This window comes from Protomyctophum parallelum (genome assembly GCF_964188405.1).
Source record: "Protomyctophum parallelum genome assembly, chromosome: 3".
Taxonomy (NCBI): Eukaryota; Metazoa; Chordata; class Actinopteri; order Myctophiformes; family Myctophidae; genus Protomyctophum; species Protomyctophum parallelum.
Genome location: NC_139698.1, coordinates 53,923,136 through 53,944,891, shown reverse-complemented (window position 1 = coordinate 53,944,891; position 21,756 = coordinate 53,923,136). Strand labels below are relative to the sequence as shown.

Sequence of the window (21,756 nt, the reverse complement as noted above, 5' to 3'; positions counted from 1 at the left end):
AATCGAACAGCTGCATTATACAATGTATCAAAACATCTAAATCGAACAGCTGCATTATACAATGTATCAAAACATCTAAATCGAACAGCTGCATTATACAATGTATCAAAACATCTAAATCGAACAGCTGGATTATACAATGTATCAAAACATCTAAATCGAACAGCTGCATTATACAATGTATCAAAACATCTAAATCGAACAGCTGGATTATACAATGTATCAAAACATCTAAATCGAACAGCTGCATTATACAATGTATCAAAACATCTAAATCGAACAGCTGGATTATACAATGTATCAAAACATCTAAATCGAACAGCTGCATTATACAATGCATCAAAACATCTAAATCGAACAGCTGGATTATACAATGTATCAAAACATCTAAATCGAACAGCTGGATTATACAATGTATCAACACATCTAAATCGAACAGCTGGATTATACAATGTATCAAAACATCTAAATCGAACAGCTGGATTACACAAAGTATCAAAACATATAAAAAGGAACAGCTGGATTATACAATGTATCAAAACATCTAAATCGAACAGCTGCATTATACAATGTATCAAAACATCTAAATCGAACAGCTGCATTATACAATGTATCAAAACATCTAAATCAAACAGCTGGATTATACAATGTATCAAAACATCTAAATCGAACAGCTGCATTATACAATGTATCAAAACATCTAAATCGAACAGCTGGATTATACAATGTATCAAAACATCTAAATCGAACAGCTGGATTATACAATGTATCAACACATCTAAATCGAACAGCTGGATTATACAATGTATCAAAACATCTAAATCGAACAGCTGGATTATACAATGTATCAACACATCTAAATCGAACAGCTGGATTACACAATGTATCAAAACATCTAAATCGAACAGCTGGATTACACAATGCATCAAAACATATAAAAAGGAACAGCTGGATTATACAATGTATCAAAACATCTAAATCGAACAGCTGCATTATACAATGTATCAAAACATCTAAATCGAACAGCTGGATTATACAATGTATCAAAACATCTAAATCGAACAGCTGCATTATACAATGTATCAAAACATCTAAATCGAACAGCTGCATTATACAATGTATCAAAACATCTAAATCGAACAGCTGCATTATACAATGTATCAAAACATCTAAATCGAACAGCTGGATTATACAATGTATCAAAACATCTAAATCGAACAGCTGGATTATACAATGTATCAAAACATCTAAATCGAACAGCTGGATTATACAATGTATCAAAACATCTAAATCGAACAGCTGCATTATACAATGTATCAAAACATCTAAATCGAACAGCTGGATTATACAATGTATCAAAACATCTAAATCGAACAGCTGCATTATACAATGTATCAAAACATCTAAATCGAACAGCTGCATTATACAATGTATCAAAACATCTAAATCGAACAGCTGGATTATACAATGTATCAACACATCTAAATCGAACAGCTGGGTTATACAATGTATCAAAACATCTAAATCGAACAGCTGGATTATACAATGTATCAGCATCATCTAAAAAGTAAAGAAACGTCAGAAATAAGCCTGGAATAATATAGTTTGTATCAATAATAATAATAGGAATAATAGTTTTATCAAAAGAGCTCATCTAGAGAATGCATACTGTACACGTCATAAGTGATCGCAGAAATGTGCCGTCGCTTTGAAATGACATTCCGATTCTAGAGGCAAATCCACTCCACTCCGTCCTCGCATTGAATCCTCTCCTCCTCGCTGGGGGCGGAGTGAGTGGAGGACGCGAGGGGAGTGAGAAAGTTGCGGTATTGGAATTTGGCTCACGGTCAAACGGTTCATGAGCTATGCCCGTTTAAAGTTAGCATTTTCAGTTGAGTGCTATAGGGCCACCCATTGGCCAATGGTTGTGGGCTTCACGTCCTCACCGTTTGGCATTGCCCTCTAGAGGTTGTCCCGATCAGAAATAGGGTCAGTCGTCATTTTCAAATGATCGGGAGCCAAAAAGAAAAAAAAACACTACAGTATCGTGCAAATTCCAGCTTTTCACCAGAAGAGGAAAACGTAGTTTTTCTTCAAAATGAGTCAATAGCACAGGCAGACTCTTCACATACTAGAGCATGTCTGAAATAAGTGCCAGAGTTGAAATAGACATGTAAATATGAAAATGCTAGAGACCACAGAAGTGATCCTTTCAAGAAGTGATCCTTTTCTCAACTCGCTGGTTCTCTGCAAGACGTTACTCTATAAGACATATCTCAAAAACTGGTGGGCCAAACTGAATACAAACAAATACATCAATTTGAAGCCTTGATTCCCTGCTTTCATAGGACATGAAAAAGCAAAGAAATCCAAAGGCAGTCTCAGTCAAATAGTTTCACGAAAACCCGACAGAACGGTTCAGCCAGAACTGCCATTTTTGGTGGAAGGAGAAGAGAAAAATAAGGGACCAAGAGTTAGAGTTCTCATCGGGCCCGGCCCTAACTGGGCCCTAACTGATCAGGCCCTAGGCCCGGCCCGACTAATTAGCATAGATTTTAGGCCCGAACCGGCCCTAAAATGTCGGGTCGGGCCTGGTCGGGTTTGTGCAGAATTTGAGAACTCTACACAGAGTAAAAGTGAAACGCCAGTCAGCACCATCTTCATAATAGATAAATACACAGACAGAACAGAACTATTCTTTTTATTATTCTAAACAAATTCAATATATATATATTTTTTCATGGAGCCCCAGGCCCGGCCCGGCCCTACTGATTAGCATACATTCTAGGCCCGGCCCGGCCCTAAAATGTCAGGTCGGGCCGGGCCTGGTCGGGTTCGGGCAGAGTTTGAGAACTCTACCAAGAGTCCCTTCGGCCTTGGTCCCTAAATAGACGTTAGTTGTAACCCAACTGTAGAGAGTACAAACACAGGAAAAAACCTGTGGGTTATCATCTATGAAAAGGCAACACAATGAGCAGAAAATGAACCATGTAAAGACAACAAATTGAGCAGAGCACTGCAGGGAGTTGAACCCCATTCTGGTAAACCAGTAGTACCACACCAGTGCCTTAGTTGGTTTTGTTGTAATTTACAGGTCCAAAATAAATCACATTAAATTTTTTTGAATCATAATAGACTATAAATGATAGCCATGATTATGTCTTTATACAATTGAAATACAGAAGACTCACTCCACAAATACCTTAAGGAAAACTCCTCAGACATAAACGAAGAAAATCTTTAATTTTTTCGTGCTCATAAAGTGCTGCAAAGCGCTAAAAGTGAAAAGTTCAGCAGAAAACTTTTGGGTCATAGGCCTACTGACTGGCATGAATTAAGTTTTAGCTGCAAATGGCAGCATAAATAAATCACATCAATACACACCACATAATGTGATGTGAACTGACACGATGAAGCTTCACTCGCACATTATAAAAGACATGCATCACATCAATCCACATCACATACCTAACCCTAGCCCTAACCTAACCCTAAGTTCATCATGTGATGTGGGGATGACGTGATGAAGCCTTACTCACAAATGTGAAATGATACGAGACATAAACACACATCACATACCGGGCCTGTGTTCATATGTGATGTGGGCTTACTTGAAGCTTTACTCAATTAGATCTGATAATATAGCACCAACAATAGTCTTATGACCTAGAGGTTTGCTGCTGGACTTTCACTTTAAGCACTTAGAGCACTTTATGAACATGAACAAAACAAAAAGATTATTGGTCTCCGCCCAAGCAGTTGGCCTTAGGTTTGTGGCCAGTTTTTCCACATTTTAAAATCGACATGTAAAGGGTTTTCAAAAGAATTTCCCACATTTAAATATACATTACAATTTATGCCATTTGTGGACGATTGACATAAATTATATGAGGTGCAAATTATGCAATGGCAGAAGCATTCTTTGGACCCCAGTATGTCAGCAATACAGAAACACTATGAACACAACATACAACACTGAGGATGACATTAGAACACAAGGGCAATGAACAGAGTGTATGGCGTGCGACGAGCTATCCGCAATTGTGAAATAATCACATAAAAATATCACATAAATGCACATCACATACCGGCCTGTGTTCATATCTGATGTGAACTGACGTGATGGCGCTTTACCGGCAAATGACACAACGCAAATGACGTGAAACGATACAGCTCCAATCAAATGATTAGAAACTGTACGCGAGACACGACCCGACACACGCACCACATACACTAGTGAAGAACTAGTGATAAGATAGGCAAGAAAGAAATTACTTATGAAAAATAATGCAAAATGCGATTAAAAACTCTGAGACCAGAAAAACCAATAACTTTATTAAAGCAAAGAATAGAAGAGAAGATGAAAGGTCGGGTAGAAACCGTGCATGTCCAAAACGGTTACTTTTATGGACCCGATAATATTTATATAATCTGTGTTCCAATGTTATTATTTAGTCACAAGCTCTTGTTTATACTTAAACGGTTCGATACATTAACATAATGGGTTATATTCAATAATGGATGATCTTTGCATCGTGAGCTTGTAGATCAGCTATTTGCTACTTTAGTGTGTGACACTGTAGCATGACCAAGTAAGGAAATTCAATTTACAGCAGGTTGAACTATGGAGATGCAAGGTTTCTGCCCGACAGCCAAAGATAATGAACTACGCCCACTTACCTTCAATATCAGCACTAAGCAACACAAACCAAGGAAGAAAATCTGCCATAATTTTCTTCCTGTTAGTTTGGACAGATCTACAGCATAGAAGGCTGTAAACAGTGTTAAGCAGGCTACATGCTACCATAATGATACCGGAAATGAGTCACATACCGCCACATCACATTTGTACACACAGTCCACTAGTGAAGAACTAGGGCAATAGGCAAGGAGAAATGAATAACACTTTTTTTTATTGAAAGAGAAAGGAAATAGAAACTCAATTAAATAACTCGACACAGAAAACAGTACAGAAACACTACAACAGAACATGCATAATGTGATGTGACAGCTTTACCCGTAAATTATGTTAAATAAATAAATCACATAGCGGCATGTGGAGTGGCATTATACACGGTGCGAATGACAACCTATGGTATGGTAGCATGTAGCATGTAGCCCACTTACACAAGCATCATGATCAGGAATCAAAAGGTTCATTACTAACCTTCACTGCCAACAGCACCCAGCAGCGGCAACAACAGCAGAGTTTGTACCTTAATTCAATAGCGACGTCGCCTTGTCAGCTTCACGTTCTGAAATGACAGGGAAAAAAAATAAACATTTAGTTGTCTGCCTACAGGATGACATTTTGGAAGTCATAGCAGTGGGTGACAATATTATCACACGAAAAGATCAAATTACCTACCTAGGTTCCATCCTGGAGGCCAATCTTTCCGGTGATAAGATGGCCACCAACGTAATCAAAAAAGTCAATCAAAGAACAAGATTCCTTTACAGGATCTCCTCACTGGTCAGCAAAAACACCTTGAAGACCTTAACAGGAGCCCTCGTACAAGGTTTCTTTGACTATGCATCCACCTCTTGGTACCACAGCACCTCAAAGGCCCTTAAAACAAGGCTCCAGACCTCCCAAAACAAACTGGTCAGGCTCCTACTTGGCCTCACCCCCCGAACCCACCTCACCCCTGCCCACTTTGACAGGCTGGGATGGCTTAGGGTCGTCGACAGAGTACAGCATCTTGCAATGGGTCTGGTCCACAAGATTCGATACACCACCAAGATACCCATGTACCTGTCTAAATACTTCCTTAATGTAAACGAAGTCCACACCCACAACACCAGAGGGAGTGCAACAAACCATGTACAACCCAGATTCGGCACAAACAAGGGACTAAATTCTTTTCGCTCCTATGCCACCAAAATGTGGAACGCCCTACCAACAGTCATTAAGACATGTGAATCCCTTGACTCCTTCAAAACCGCTCTCAAAGGGCACCTACGGATGGCTGCAATTCGAAACTGGCCTCTGTAAAATCTGAATCCCCCCCACCCCCCCACCCCATTTTCCCTCACTGTATATTGTATCTTTTCCCTTTTTTGCTTCCCATATGATGAATTTAGCTACATAGAAATGTCTATTTGTATGTCTCTAAATGTTTGTATGTCTTTAAATGTTTTGATGAATTGAACAATGTGGACCCTGTTGTAAACAAGTGTAATGCTTAATTGGGTCGTCCACTCACAGTTGACAGTCTTTGTATTGAGTTTGTGCTTAAAATGTACTGTAAATTCTACAAACTGTTAATAAATATTTCAATCAATCAATCAAAAGTCACTGAAAGCTGTGTCACCATTATTTTACTGTATTAACAACAGTCACTGACAGGGCTGTGTCACCAATATTTTACTTTAATATTGTCACAAATTGTGATTAAAGCTGCTGTAAGCAATAATGTCAATTTTTATGTTATTCAGACAGCAATGAGTAAAACACTCCCAAAAATGATTTAGTCTCTGCAATACATCTAGGGGCCACAATCTGCAGTCAAAGATGTTCCTAGAAGCTTTATTGGTCAGAGAAAAAAAAAGAACCCGGTCAAAATGACTGACCAATCAGGAAATCGACCAATGACAAAGCTAGGAACATCTTTGAATCCTAGATGTGTCAGAGACAAAATATTGTTTTACTCATTGCTGGCAGTCTGAATAACAAAAACATAAACAAATTACATTTGACTATTTAACGATTCAACCCATTAAAGGGCGACTTCACCCCTTTTGCAACCAGAGCTTATTTTAATGATGTTTGGGAGACAAGAAACACTTTCCTGTTTTTTATGTGGGTAATCGTCGTTTTTAATATATGTAGTATTTCAAAAGTGTCCATGGGCTCCATGATGTCATGGACACTGGGCTCACTTCCTTCCTGGACTAAATGTTGTCTCAGTAAGACAGCCCTCCCCCTATGCACAAGGAGCAGTGCACCAAAGCATTATGGGAATTGTAGTCTGGGTAGGAAGTGTCCATGACATCATGGACACTTTGAAATACTAAAAACACATAAACACCTCAGTAAGGCCTTGCTCCCAAACATAATTAAAATAAGATTTGGTTGCAAAATGGGTGAAGTGTATTTTTTGGCAAAGTATAAGTAATTAAGGCATATAATTAGTCATATCTGCCTCGTGTAGCTCGTTTATGAAGCCTAAAAGCCTTAAACTTTGTATTCATGCGTTAATCGCAATCATATGTATGACAATGAATGGTCAACTTGACATTTAATGGTGACACAGCCCTAGTTTCTACTACAGCCACATGTAATCCAGGTACGTACCATGGGGGGCCTTCCGTCGCTCGGTTGAAGATAGCCGGTATTAATAGAGCCGCGTAGGTTGTATGGCACAATACGTCCCGAGCACCGTACGCCTCGTAATCTCAGGGAGCGTTCGTTGACACCGTTATACGTTTCAGCTCAGCCGAGTAGACACTCTATTACCAATACCAGCCATCTCCTGATGACCCCATCCAAGGTCACACATGACACCAAGGTCACATGATTAACCTGTAAGACATACATAAAAACAACATCAAACTCTTTCCCCAGATTTCACACATTGTAAAATTCATATAATATTAAAAGGATATTTCACTTTATCTACTCAGGCTTATGTGAACACAGCAGACAGCTTTTTAAGTTGCTTGATTAAGTATTTAGATATTCATTTTAGCTGCCCCGCCCCCTTCCTATACAAACCCATTGTAACTTCAAACTCTATATTTTGATCTATAGATTGATCGAAAACACCCAACCTTTTTTCTGGTGACTGATGGTCTTTCAAATACGTGAGGGGGCGTGGCTTTACATTTAGCCTACCGTTCTTATTTATTGTTGATGGCACCATCATTTCCAATGGAAGTCACATGGTTTGAGCAAACATTTGTTTGATGTCTGTGTTCTGTCCCCCTCCCCTCCATTAAACAAATGTTTGGTCAAACCATGTGACTCCCATTGGAAATACATTGGGGCGGCCATTAAACACAGACAAGACAAATGTTTCACACATAAACATAATGTTCTGTGCTCTGCCTGTGTTTGATGGCCACCTCAATGCTTTTCCAATAAGTCACATGGTTTGACCAAACATTTGTGTTTGATTGCCCACCTCCATCAAATACAAATGTTTGGTCAAACCATGTGACTTCCATTGGAAAGGCATTGAGGCTGCCATCAAACACAGGCAGAGCACAGAACATGTTTATGTGTGAATGAGGCCTTGGGCCTCGATCACACCAAAAAAGCATTGTCCTCTGTGTTTAATGGCCGCACCAATGCATTTCTAATGGTTTGACCAAACATTTGTGTTTGATGGGGGGAGGGGGACAGAACACAGCAGTATCAAACACAAATGTTTGGTCAAACCATGTGCCTCCCATTGGAAATGCATTGAGGCGGCCATTAAACACAGACAAGAAACAAGACACTGACAAGACAATGCTTTTTGGGTGTGATCGAGGCCCAAGGCCTCATTCACACATAAACATGTTCTGTGCTCTGCCTGTGTTTGATGGCCGCCTCAATGCCTTTCCAATGGAAGTCACATGGTTTGACCAACCATTTGTGTTTGATGGAGGGGGGCAATCAAACACAAGTGTTTTGGTCAAACCATGTGCCTCCCATTGGGAAAGCATTGAGGCGACCAGCAAACACAGGCAGGGCAACAGAACATGTTCTTTATGTGTGAATGAGGCCTAAAAGGACAAACATTGCTGACATTGTTGTCCATTTAGTGTCACAATAAACAATAATCCTATAAATCCTCTATGTTTGAACAATAAACAGTCCTATAAATCCTCTAATGTCTAATCAACAACAGTGCTCAAGGATAAAACCGTGTTTCTCAAACAAACGCTTCTTACCTTGGACCAAACAGCTCTGCTGAAAAACAGCATGCAGTGAAACAGCCTGGGTCCCAAAACAAACAGCATGCTGGGAAACAACATGGCCGCTCCTATTTAAATCCAAAGCCCCGCCCACTGGATCCAGTCACCTGTTCAACTAGTCCGTCCGTCATTGGTCCGTTGGTCAGAGTGATAAGTGATTGTATCATCCACTGTTGATCATCACAGCTGTGTGCACACGCACGCACGCACGCACACACACACGCACGGCACGCATATGCATTATTTTACCCTTTGGTTGGTTATAAACACTTATATTAATAAACACAAGGACGTGTGTGTCTGTGGCTGTCTGTATCAGGCTTATAGGTTTGTTTATTCCGCCATCTTGGATCTCATTCATGAACTCAACTCCCGTCCCAAAGTCTCGCGGGACTTGATCTGCACAGTGTGGAGTGTAACAGGTGGTCTGTTGTTGCTACAGCGCCATCTTGTGGTGGTTTAAATACATGCAGTGTGTTACATCTCCCTTCTTAAAGAAAAGACGGTTGTTCCATAATGTTTGAGGCAACTTGACTTGTATTGAGGCAATAAAGTGCAATAACAGGCACAATCATTGGCTGAAAAATATGTGTGCTCAAAATATCAAAGTGAAATAACAAAATAGGCACATAGCATGAATCACTTGAACAGTGCATGCATTATAAGTAGGCCTAAACCTGTTGGGAAAAGATGTGCAACATGTTGCATGTAAACGTGAGGATATATAGCTCATGTAAACAGGTGTAGATGTAAACAGGTGTAGATGTAAACAGGTGTAGGCTGAGGATAGCCGGGTGGAGTAAAGTCCAATCCTACATGTAAACAGGTATATGTGTAAACAGGTGTAGGTGTAAAACAGGTGTAGGCTGAAATAATAGCCTATTTCATTACTGAGTGTATTCTAAAATTAATTTAGGGTTGTATAACATTGTACAACTCAATCAATTTTCCCATTGAAGTGACTCAAACGCCCAAACTGGTACACCCAATACTATTTAATATTTCCCTTATGTTTGATACATTTTCTTATCACATCCATGGTATGAAAACAATGCTAAGGAGTTGCTTCAATGAAATATAATTGCTTTAAGCTGAAAACGATATGTTTAATGGTGTTTTTTAGCGTTGTTACATTTATCATGCATGCCGTTACAATTAATCCGATATGCGCAGCAAATGTAACACTGGAACAGCGTCCACGTTCGGTTTAATAACTCCCGACCTGTTTTATCAAAAAAATTACTTGAAGTGGTTTATGGTAGCAGACATGTGTAGGTCCGTTGCCTGAAAATATTACATGTGTAGATAAACGGATCTCTGAGTAAAAGAAAATAACGTGCAAACTGTTACATCCTTGGCGGCTCTCCCTTACTACATGTAAACAGGTGTAGGTGTAAACAGGTGTACTGTGGGTGTAAAACAGGTGTGACTCACCGAGTCTAGGACGGTTATTTAAGAAGGCAAGGTGGTAAAACTGCCAAAGTTGTTTTATTATTCTTCGTGGCATACAAATTATAGGAAGCATATATATATAAGTATTCATTCAATAAGAACTATACGATCTCTTTTACAAACATTTATGACATCTCTTTTACAAACATTGACACACGGAGCAACTAAAAGGGAAATAATCAAAAGCCTACTAAAACTAACCTCTGGAGTTTTAGACACGCTAACCTAACCACCAAAATAAAGAGACAACAGTGCCCTACTATTGCCTACTCTACTCTAATCTAGCAAAGTGTACAAAAAGCAGGCTTCCGTGGCCCGGTGCTCAGAACATAGAAGTGACACTCAGAAACTCATCACGCACAGCAACTCTTGCTATACGGGTGGTTGCGTCATAATATTACTCCGTGCATTTTCTCTCTGCACGGAGGGCGCGCTGCCTCTAGTCTGCTCCACTCTGGAGTGACTGTTTGGCCAGCGGCCCGGAGTGAAGACTTCAGGACGCCTTTATGCCGTCAGGTGGGCGCAGGTACAGAAGCTGGTTGGAGGAGCTAGATGCGGAGCGGCCGACCAACAGCAGAGCGGCGGCAATGCTCCCCACCAATGGCTGCGCTGACGGAACTACAGGGATGGGTTAGGCAAAGGGGGCGCGCACCGCGCACACCACGCAGACACAGACATATATATCTATATAGGCCTGCGGCCGTAACAGCTGAGGATAGCCGGGTGGAGTAAAGTCCAATACTACATGTAAACAGGTTTAGGTTTAAACCGGTGTAGATGTAAACAGGTGTAGGTGTAAACCGGTGTAGATGTAAACAGGTGTAGGTGTAAACCGGTGTAGATGTAAACAGGTGTAGGTATTTTTTTTTTTTTTATAATTTTTATCCCACGATTTTGTAACCCATTTTTCACCCCTGTGTCAATTATCTAATGTGATCCTGGGCTCTACACACCCTCCGCCAACCTGGGGAGAGCAACGGACTTGAACTCATGCTTCCTTCATGCCTGAGTGTCCAAGTTGCTCCTTTACACCTGACAGGGGGGAGTTTCCCTGGTTGGACATAGCGCGTGGAAGGAACACGTTATTCCAACCAGTTCCATTCCTCCCCATCAGGCGCCCCGGCTGGCCAGGGGGAGGCAGTTTAGAGACCAGGATTACTGCATGTTTTCGTGAGGGTACCTAACCTAGGGGACACGGGGAGAACATGTAAACTCCACACAGAAAGGCCCTTTCGCCAACACCGCCTCGGGTATGGGCACTGATGACGCGGAGGAGGAAACACGCCGCCAGCACCCACAGCGCCCCGAGCGGGAATCGAACCCAGGACCTTCTAGCTGTGAGGCGACAGCACTACCAACTGTGCCACCGTGCCCCTAAACAGGTGTAGGTCTAAACCGGTGTAGATGTAAACCGGTGTAGATGTAAACAGGTGTAGATATAAACAGGTGTAGGTCTAAACAGGTGTAATCAGAGAAAATACAATGATCAACATGCACGCACGCATGCACGGAGGCAGGTAGGCAGGCAGGCAGGCAGGCAGGCAGGCAGACAGACAGACAGACAGACAGACAGACAGACAGACAGACAGACAGACAGACAGACAGACAGACAGACAGACAGACAGACATCTTTGTGTAGGACAAAAATAGCCTATTTCAAAGCGTCTGGAGACATTAGCCAATAACATCACAGGAAAAAACAATGTATTTTTGACCTGAATACAGTGACCTTTGACCTGAATACAGTGATCCTTGAGCTATAAGTATATCATTTTTCATTAAGTAAAAAAAAAGGAAAGTATTCAACTGCATGAAAAGTAAATACTTTTAATCAATACATTTCAAACACCACAGGGTATTCAACATTGTGACATGTATAATTGATACAGGCCATGTGGTTCTCAAGCGTTTTTGGCACAGCTATAGGTCACCCCTGTAAATAACCTTTTCATCCACGATTTACTATCAAACCAAAAATCAAAGTCTTAATATCCCTAATATATACTTATTAACTTTAATATGATCCAGTATGAAAACCTTTTTGCTTGACTGTTTAAAACAGGCTATGCCTTCCCTGAAGACCCTGGCAGCTCTCCCTTGGTGTTGTCTCGTTGCTGTCTCAAGCCAACTGAGCAATCTCCCCTCAGCAATTCCAGCCTCCCTTAGGCCTATATACCAGGTGAGACCAACCCACAATGATTACTAGTAATTGGACCATCTACTCAAACAAGGTAAAACACAACCCATGAGATAGACTAACTATACAATTACACATTTCCTTAACAGACTCCGAATGTATTTCAAGGCATCAAATAAATCACAAAACAATCACAATAGAATCAGGCAACACAGATAAGGGTATGTGATGCTACACATATGGCTCAGGCACATCTTCAACACAGATAAGGGTATGTGACGCTACACATAGGGCTCAGGCACATCTTCAACACAGATAAGGGTATGTGACGCTACACATAGGGCTCAGGCACATCTTCAACACAGATAAGGGTATGTGACGCTACACATAGGGCTCAGGCACATCTTCAACACAGATAAGGGTATGTGATGCTACACATAGGGCTCAGGCACATCTTCAACACAGATAAGGGTATGTGATGCTACACATAGGGCTCAGGCACATCTTCAACACAGATAAGGGTATGTGATGCTACACATAGGGCTCAGGCACATCTTCAACACAGATAAGGGTATGTGACGCTACACATAGGGCTCAGGCACATCTTCAACACAGATAAGGGTATGTGATGCTACACATAGGGCTCAGGCACATCTTCAACACAGATAAGGGTATGTGACGCTACACATAGGGCTCAGGCACATCTTCAACACAGATAAGGGTATGTGACGCTACACATAGGGCTCAGGCACATCTTCAACACAGATAAGGGTATGTGATGCTACACATAGGGCTCAGGCACATCTTCAACACAGATAAGGGTATGTGATGCTACACATAGGGCTCAGGCACATCTTCAACACAGATAAGGGTATGTGATGCTACACATAGGGCTCAGGCACATCTTCAACACAGATAAGGGTATGTGATGCTACACATAGGGCTCAGGCACATCTTCAACACAGATAAGGGTATGTGATGCTACACATAGGGCTCAGGCACATCTTCGCGCACAGCCGCGTCAGAAGAACCTGACGCCCGACGTCAACCCCCAGCTTTACAGACAGCTGGTGGATGGAAAAGAAGCTCCACCTCCGCGGCTGACTGACGCGGAGGAGGAGGGCGTTTCCGGGAATCTGTCCGTGGCGTCAGTCAGCCGCGGAGGTGGAGCTTCTTTTCACCTCGAGGACACTTCGAGAGGTAGAGCAGGTCGTCACAATGATCCATGGGTCGGCGGTTCCTCCTGTCTACATGTCGAAGTGTCCTTGAGCAAGACACTGAACCCCAAATTGCTCCTGATGTGCTGGTTGGTGCCTTGCATGGCTTCCGCAGCCATCGGTGTATGTGTGTGTGTGTGAGTGAGTGTGTGTGTGTGAGTGAATGTAATGCACAGTCGTCATCCATACAGACCTCCATGTCTGTACGGTAGGTGCTCGTCGTCCAAATAGCTGAGAATTCAAGACCACAGGGGGAAAAAAGCATAAAAAGTATGAGATTCTACACTATTTCGCTCTTAACTCTTTTAGGCCTGACGTCAAAATAGAAAAAAGTCTTCTGAAAGAATATATATATTCAAAGGTTTGTGCCGGATTTTCACGATTTTTCAAAAATAGCAGACCTACAAGCTCGAAGTGCACCACTCGGTGGCGCGCTATATGAGCTTGTAGATCTGCTATTTTCCAATAGCTATAAAGTAATAACATAATGCTTACAGTTAAAACACCAAAACGGGTTCCCGTCCAGAATGGGCTGAATATGTATATATGTTTTTATTTGACTACCTGTAGGCTACTGGCCTGTTTAAAACCACCACAAGAAGAGCATGTATTGATGAGGGGAAGTTCAGGTATGACTCACACTTTGCATAAAATATTCCTATGCCGGAAGGGATGAATAATGATAATGAATAATGAATGAAGTGTTAGTGAATGATGCAATCGCCTCAATTGAGTCATATTTATTAGCCTTCTATTATTCTCCTGTTCTACAAGGTTCAGGTTTATTTGTCATAATGTATGAAAATAATGTTGTGCTCAGAGCACTCTCAGGGCTGTATTCTGTGTGTCTTAAGTACCAGGTCTTATTCCCTAACTTGAGTAAACTAAAGACCTGGAGGCGTGATCACTGCTCTTTGGACACTCAGAATAGCCTAATGGCATTGATCACGCCTCCAGGTCTTTAGTTTACTCAAGTTAGGGAATAAGACCTGGTACTTAAGACACGCAGAATACAGCCCTCAGTCTTACCCACGTTTATCCCCCGCCAAGGCACTGGGGCTCCTTGTGTGTGTGCTTTGCTTCCATCAGGCCGTGTTGCCATGTCTGCTTATTATAAGCAACCTTTGACTTGTTTTTTTTCCCTGTGAAGTCACTTGCAAATAAGTTATTGAACATATTTTGTGCCTTTTTTTATTAAAATGTTTAAAAAAATATTCAAAATATCTCAATGTATTCTCAATGTGTTTTTAATAGGGCCGGGACTAATTGCGATTAATTACGATTAATTAACTACAGAAAAATTAATGCATTAAAAAAATTAACGCATTTTAATCGCATTTAACCGCGGAACGTTGTCACTGGACAGTTTTCAGACGGACCTGCGCACCAAGTGTCCGTGTCCTCTTCAGACAATAACACCACCAGAAACCGCAGACAGTTCACCAGACTGGGGGAAGCCGCTGAGATCACTTTGCTTGTCCCCGTGGATTGGAAATAGGATTTAAAAGGCTATCCGATGGTAGCGTGGATTACAGCACAGTTGTGTGCAATTATTCAATAAAGAATTATTACCCCTATTACTACAAAAACAATGTTTTATTGCTTAAACTTATGTATTCACTATTCATTGATTCACTAGTATACCAAAATCCATTTAAAAAAATTGCTTTCTCACTGTTCTCGGGTCAAATAATGATATGAGATTAAAATGCGATTAATCTAGATTAATTAATCGCAAAGCCTCTGATTAATTAGATAAATTTTTTTAATCGAGTCCCAGCTCTAGTTTTTAAATAACAGATGTACGACCTCACGATGTGTCGCTGTGAGCTTGTAGATCAGCTATTGGTTGTTTTCATAGACCTGGTCACTTGTTTCTCTTGCAAAACTGGCAACACAGCAAGAGAAAGAGGAACTTGTGCAGACACAAACGCAAAGACTTATGGGCCGTATGAAAAAGGTGAATAGACACAGGACGAAAACAAACATCTAGTGCAAAGAAAGAACATAAACACAAAAGTGCAAAGTGAAGTGACAGTGCACTACAGGTCAAGGTCAGCTGTCCAGCAGCCTGACTGCCTGCCTGGGGGGTAGAAACTGTTACTGAGACGGTGGTACGAGATGTGATGCTCTGGTAGCGTTGTTTTGGAAGGGAGAGGTTGGATCAGGGTATTTGGCTGGTGTGTTCAACCCATTTTGGTGTTTTAAACAAATATTTGTTTAAAATTGAAAAACAGCAGTTCACAAGCTCGTAGCGTGCCACCGAGTGGCACGCTTACGAGCTTGTAGGTCTGCTATTTTTGATTTTTTTTTAACAAAAATATTTTCTTCTGGGGGGTCCCTGGAACATCATCTTTTGAGATGGGGGTCCGTGGCCCAATAGAGATAATTCTGGGGGTCCTTGACATGAAAAAGGTTGAGCACAACTGACATAGAAACATGGGTTTTTCAGAAAACTATTAGGATTTAGAAGCCTTTTTTTCAGATCAGTCCAAATCGTACAGCGAGTGGTGTAGATGTTGTGGAGGCTGGGTAGTGCTGTGACGATGTTTTAACGAAATAAAGGCAGGATACAACACTATTTGTTTTGTTTTTCTTCTTACTAATTATTTGACCGGCCCAAAACATTGTAATTATTGTCATGATTTGTCACGATCCGAGTTGGCTTTGTCCGCGGCGTAACCGTCTTTAAATGAATACTTTTTGAAAAGCCTATGGAGAAAATGAATAGAGAATTTCCTGGGCCACTCGATCTGAAAGGGGGCGGGACCGCGACGCTTTATAGCGGCCCTCTGGAGTGAGTGTGGAACTATAGTGGCCCTCTGGAGTGAGTGTGGAACTATAGTGGCCCTCTGGAGTGAGTGTGGAACTATAGTGGCCCTCTGGAGTGAGTGTGGAACTAGTGGCCCTCTGGACTGAGTGTGGGTGAGTGAGTGAGCATTAATGATGTTAGGCTGTTGTTAGGAGCAACATTGAGTCATCTAAAGCTGTACTGATTTAATTTGCAAACCCGAGTGACAAACAGTGTCCCAGCTGGTGACTGTTTAGTTTGTTCAATGAAGAATTGAGTAATCAACTGTAATTTAAGTTGGTTTGGTGTTCAGCTAAAAACGTTTTTTGCACTCAAGTGTATCATACTTTATTTCGGTAAAAATAATGTGTTCTCAATCAATTTTACTCATTTTTATTTGTAGTGTCTCACTCATAATTGCTGGACCCTGCACTTACTAATTTATAAGGAATACACCACCATCGGTGAGAGGAAGATTTTATTTTATTTTGTTTTGTTTGGACTACTGTTTAATTTAATTGTAATCGTTACATTATTTGTGAATTTGAAATCTTTAATGTATCTATTTCCAAAAGTATTTGAAGTGAAACCTTATACAGCAGGGGTCCTCAACTAGAAATTATGAAGGTCCACAAATATGTTTTTGAATAAGACCGAGGTCCGGTCCCATGCGCAGCGTCCATCGGAGAGCGGGTCTCTATGCCCGTTTAGTATGGTCAAGCCAAGCTTATACAAATCAGATCCCCTTCCACCCAACCAATAATGGGGTGCAGAGTGCAGGCCCGGAGTGGAACTCCAAATCATGCCGGGAGTTATACGCCCTGGCAGGCCACACTGCGCGCGCGCATTTTGGGGGACATTTTGGGGGCCTTTGCAGCAATTTCACATGAGAAATGTACCATCTGATGTTATTTATATTATTAAATTCTTCCCTCCATTAACATAAGACACACAATGTAGTTGTGCTGCAGCAACACTGCCTGAATTTAATTGAAATTGACTGTGGCTGGCCTGGCCTGAGCTTAGGAGAGATTTCTTTTTGCTGGCCTGACCTGATGCAAAAAAAAAAAAATGTAAAATTTGCCTAGGGTCCGCAGAGAGGTGGTCCGCGGTCCGGTCCGCCAGTTGAGTACCCCTGTTATACAGAATTGTGTTTATGAAGCTATTGTTTTAGACATTAACACAGAGATGCCTCTGGCCTTGCTTTATGCAGGTCAGGTATTTTGGTTTGGATCTGTTCTGTTCTGATTCAGCCCGACTCTGGTCGGCCCAAGGATGGCGAGCTGCCAGTGATTGGAGGAACCCAGACCGTGTTGAATTCTCCTTGGGACAGACCCAGCCCCGTAGCCTTGTTCCCCCCAGTGTGGAAGGAAATTGTCACACATACACTGCCCTACAAGGAGCAGTGCAGTATTGGGCGGTGATACACACAGACTACACACTAGAACTGGACATTGTATATAATCCACACACCCTCTGCCCTGTGAGGAACAGTGCAGGACTGGACAATTAAGAATAGCACACACACACCCTCTGCCCTGTGAGGAACAGTGCAGGACTGGACAATTAAGAATAGCACACACACACCCTCTGCCCTGTGAGGAACAGTGCAGGACTGGACAATTAAGAATAGCACACACACACCCTCTGCCCTGTGAGGAACAGTGCAGGACTGGACAATTAAGAATAGCACACACACACCCTCTGCCCTGTGAGGAACAGTGCAGGGCTGGACAATTAAGAATAGCACACACACACCCTCTGCCCAGTGAGGAACAGTGCAGGACTGGACAATTAAGAATAGCACACACACACCCTCTGCCCTGTGAGGAACAGTGCAGGACTGGACAATTAAGAATAGCACACACACACCCTCTGCCCTGTGAGGAACAGTGCAGGGCTGGACAATTAAGAATAGCACACACACACCCTCTGCCCAGTGAGGAACAGTGCAGGACTGGACAATTAAGAATAGCACACACACACCCTCTGCCCTGTGAGGAACAGTGCAGGGCTGGACAATTAAGAATAGCACACACACACCCTCTGCCCAGTGAGGAACAGTGCAGGCTGTAACAGCCAACACTTTCACACGCTCACTAAGGTGTAGGAACTTTGTGTCTTTGGGACTATTTCATATAGCCACTTAGTGGTGTAAGGGTTTATTGTTTGTATTTATTGTCCTGGTTATTGCAGCATGTGAAGTGCTTATATTTGGATTCAAATCCTGATTGAGGAATTGATTTTGAAATGCATTTAATACTAAACTGTACTGGTTTCAATACTGCAACAGTTGCACAAGGTGTCAATCAGTCAGTGTAGTTGGGTTCACCCACAGATTAAAAAACCCTGAGGTTTAAAAACCTAAGATTAATCTATTGATATCAAGGTATACCTATTTCATTTGTTGTTTACTGTCATGCTGTATGTTTGTGCGTAATGTTTTATTTTAGTGTTTTCCTATTTCAATTTATATAAACGATTTGAGACTTGCATCTGGTCTCATTATTTACCCCTCTGGCTCCAGTAGACCAACCTAACTAGTCCTACGTCTAACCCTTGATTGTAATTTAGTAACTGTTCTACACTATCTATTCTATACGACACAGGTGTTACATTATATTGTTTTTAAGTGTGTACTTTTAATTGCTTTTTTACATGTATACTTATAACCTACAGTTTTATATTAACATTTTAGGAGCCGGGCGCACGCCAAAGTTCAAGTTCACGCTGGAATGATGAATGCCGGAAATTGCCGTGATTCCGGCGTACGCTCATATTTGTGTTTATATACGGGTATATATATATATATATATATATATATATATATATGTTGTGTGTGTGTTGTTTAGTGAGCAAGACTTTACTATAGCAGTTCCTTAAAGGACCACTTCGCCACTTTCAACGTATTTATATGAAGATAAGGTCCTGACTAATGTTCTAATGTTCATGATAAAAACCACAATCCCTTAGATAGCACTTTTTGTAGACTTAGATTAGCATTTGATACAGACTTATAGCATGCTATGTAGACAGCACTAGAATGGCATTGTATGTAGTCATAGCACTTCATAGTATTATGTATAGCATAGTATAGTATATATTCCACTGTTACCTTCTTAGCTTACGCATGTTTCATTTTTATGTGCTGTATTGCCATGCTTTTTTTTCTTGCTTAATGTAAATCGCTCTGGATTAAGAGCATCTGCTAAATGCCTAAATTGTAATCCCTGTGGGCTCCCCCAGAGTTAGAGTCCAAGTGTCCTTGAGCAAGACTCTGAACCCCTGATTGCTCCTGATGTGCTGGTTGGTGCCTTCCATGGTTTCCTCCGCCATCGGTGTGTGAATGGGTGAATGCAACGCACAGTCTATGTAAAGGTGTGTGAATGGGTGTGTGTGTGTGAATTGATGCACAATCTATGTAAAGCGCCTTGGATAATGGCGCTATATATAAATGCACCATTTACCATTTGTATTTACCATTTGAAGAACACCAGGAACAATATTTCACAACAATATTTTCATAAGAAGAAACTGTGAGGAACAACCTGGAGGACATTTGCACGCCTTTTATTGATTCGTTTTTTTAAGAGTTAAGTTTTACAGAAAGTAATCAAAAAAAGAAGGGAGAGAAATCAACTCATAATAATCTTTGCTTCTCGTTATTTATTCGCAATTAAGTTTTTACTGCCCTTAACAATATTTAGCATAATTGATTGATTACATTAAACGGAAAAGAGAAATCATCGCATGAAACAGAAAGTACAATCAAAGTGTACGTAAGGACAAATTAACCTATTCTTTGGAAGAGAAGGTTTTCCCAAGTACCAACCCTGCTAAATTTGAATTCCCATTAATCAACCTATCTAAACAAATGCTAACTAGTAGAACATTTTCAGTTAACGACGAACATCTTGCCATATTCACCAGGTCACCAGAAACGTCCTCCTAGCCAGACTACCAAAATGTGACTACATTTCCTCATCCTTACCCCTCAATTAGACCCCCCCCCCCCATAGAGCTTATATAGGTCTCTATAGGTCTAGGTCTCTATAGGTCTCTATAGGTCTCTATATGTCTCTATAGGTCTCTATAGGTCTAGGTCTCTATAGGTCTCTATAGGTCTCTATAGGTCTCCATAGGTCTATATAGGTCTAGGTCTCTATAGGTCTCAGGTCCACCTTCTCTGTCCATCAACCCTTACACAATAACACAACACAGTGGACAATACCCCTTACACAATAACACAACACAGTGGACAATACCCCTTACACAATAACACAACACAGTGGACAATACCCCTTACACAATAACACAACACAGTGGACAATACCCCTTACACAATAACACAACACAGTGGACAATACCCCTTACACAATAACACAACACAGGCTGTGTTCTGCCCATCAAACACAAATGTTTGGTCAAACCATGTGACTCCCATTGGAATTGCATTGTGGCGGCCATTAAACACAGGCAAGACACAGAACATGTGTTCTGAATGTGTGTATGGGGCCTTACAAAACATTTAAACTTTAACAAGATACTTATCATCATAAAAGTAACAGGTCTATAATCTGTTATTCTTCACTTCAATTCTTCACTCCATTCATAATCTAAATGATTAAAAGCCATTACCAACTACATGTATTTGTAAAAGGTTTATCAAAGCAGTTTTGTTTAATCATAACAATTAATCCATTGATTTAAACTCATGATCTCATCTTTAAAATCCTTTTTTTTTAAATATATTTTTGATCCCACGATTTTGTAACCCATTTTTCACCCCTGTGTCAATCATCTAATGTGATCCTGGGCTCTACACACCCTCCACCAACCTTATATATGGGGGACAAGGGGAGAGCAACGGACTTGAACTCATGCTTCCTTCATGCCTGAGTGTCCAAGTTGCTCCTTTACACCTGACAGGGGGGAGTTTCCCTGGTTGGACGTAGCGCGTGGAAGGAACACGTTATTCCAACCAGTTCCTTTCCCCTCCATCAGGCGGGGAATCCTCCTTTTAAGGAGGATTAACCATCTCTGACAAGTCACCTTAGTGCCGGGACACTTTAAGGAACATTACTATTCATTCATTTTAACGATTTTATTGTAGCTTTTTAAAGGACCACTTCACCACTTTTCAAATGACCTTCATATAATTGGTCTTCACGACCAGTGACATCATCGATGGGGAATACAAGCTAATAAAAACGGCAGACTTTCTATTCCTGGAAAGTTGCAATACGAAAATGGAA

The 21,756-nt window shown here is 41.2% G+C and overlaps 1 protein-coding gene across 1 annotated transcript in view; it reads right to left on the bottom strand.

Moving 5' to 3' along the window:
* Nucleotides 1-21,756, bottom strand: part of LOC310855587 (peroxisomal ATPase PEX1-like) — a 120,062-nt gene that overhangs the window by 15,479 nt on the left and 82,827 nt on the right. The gene's annotated exons all lie outside the window — the stretch shown is intronic.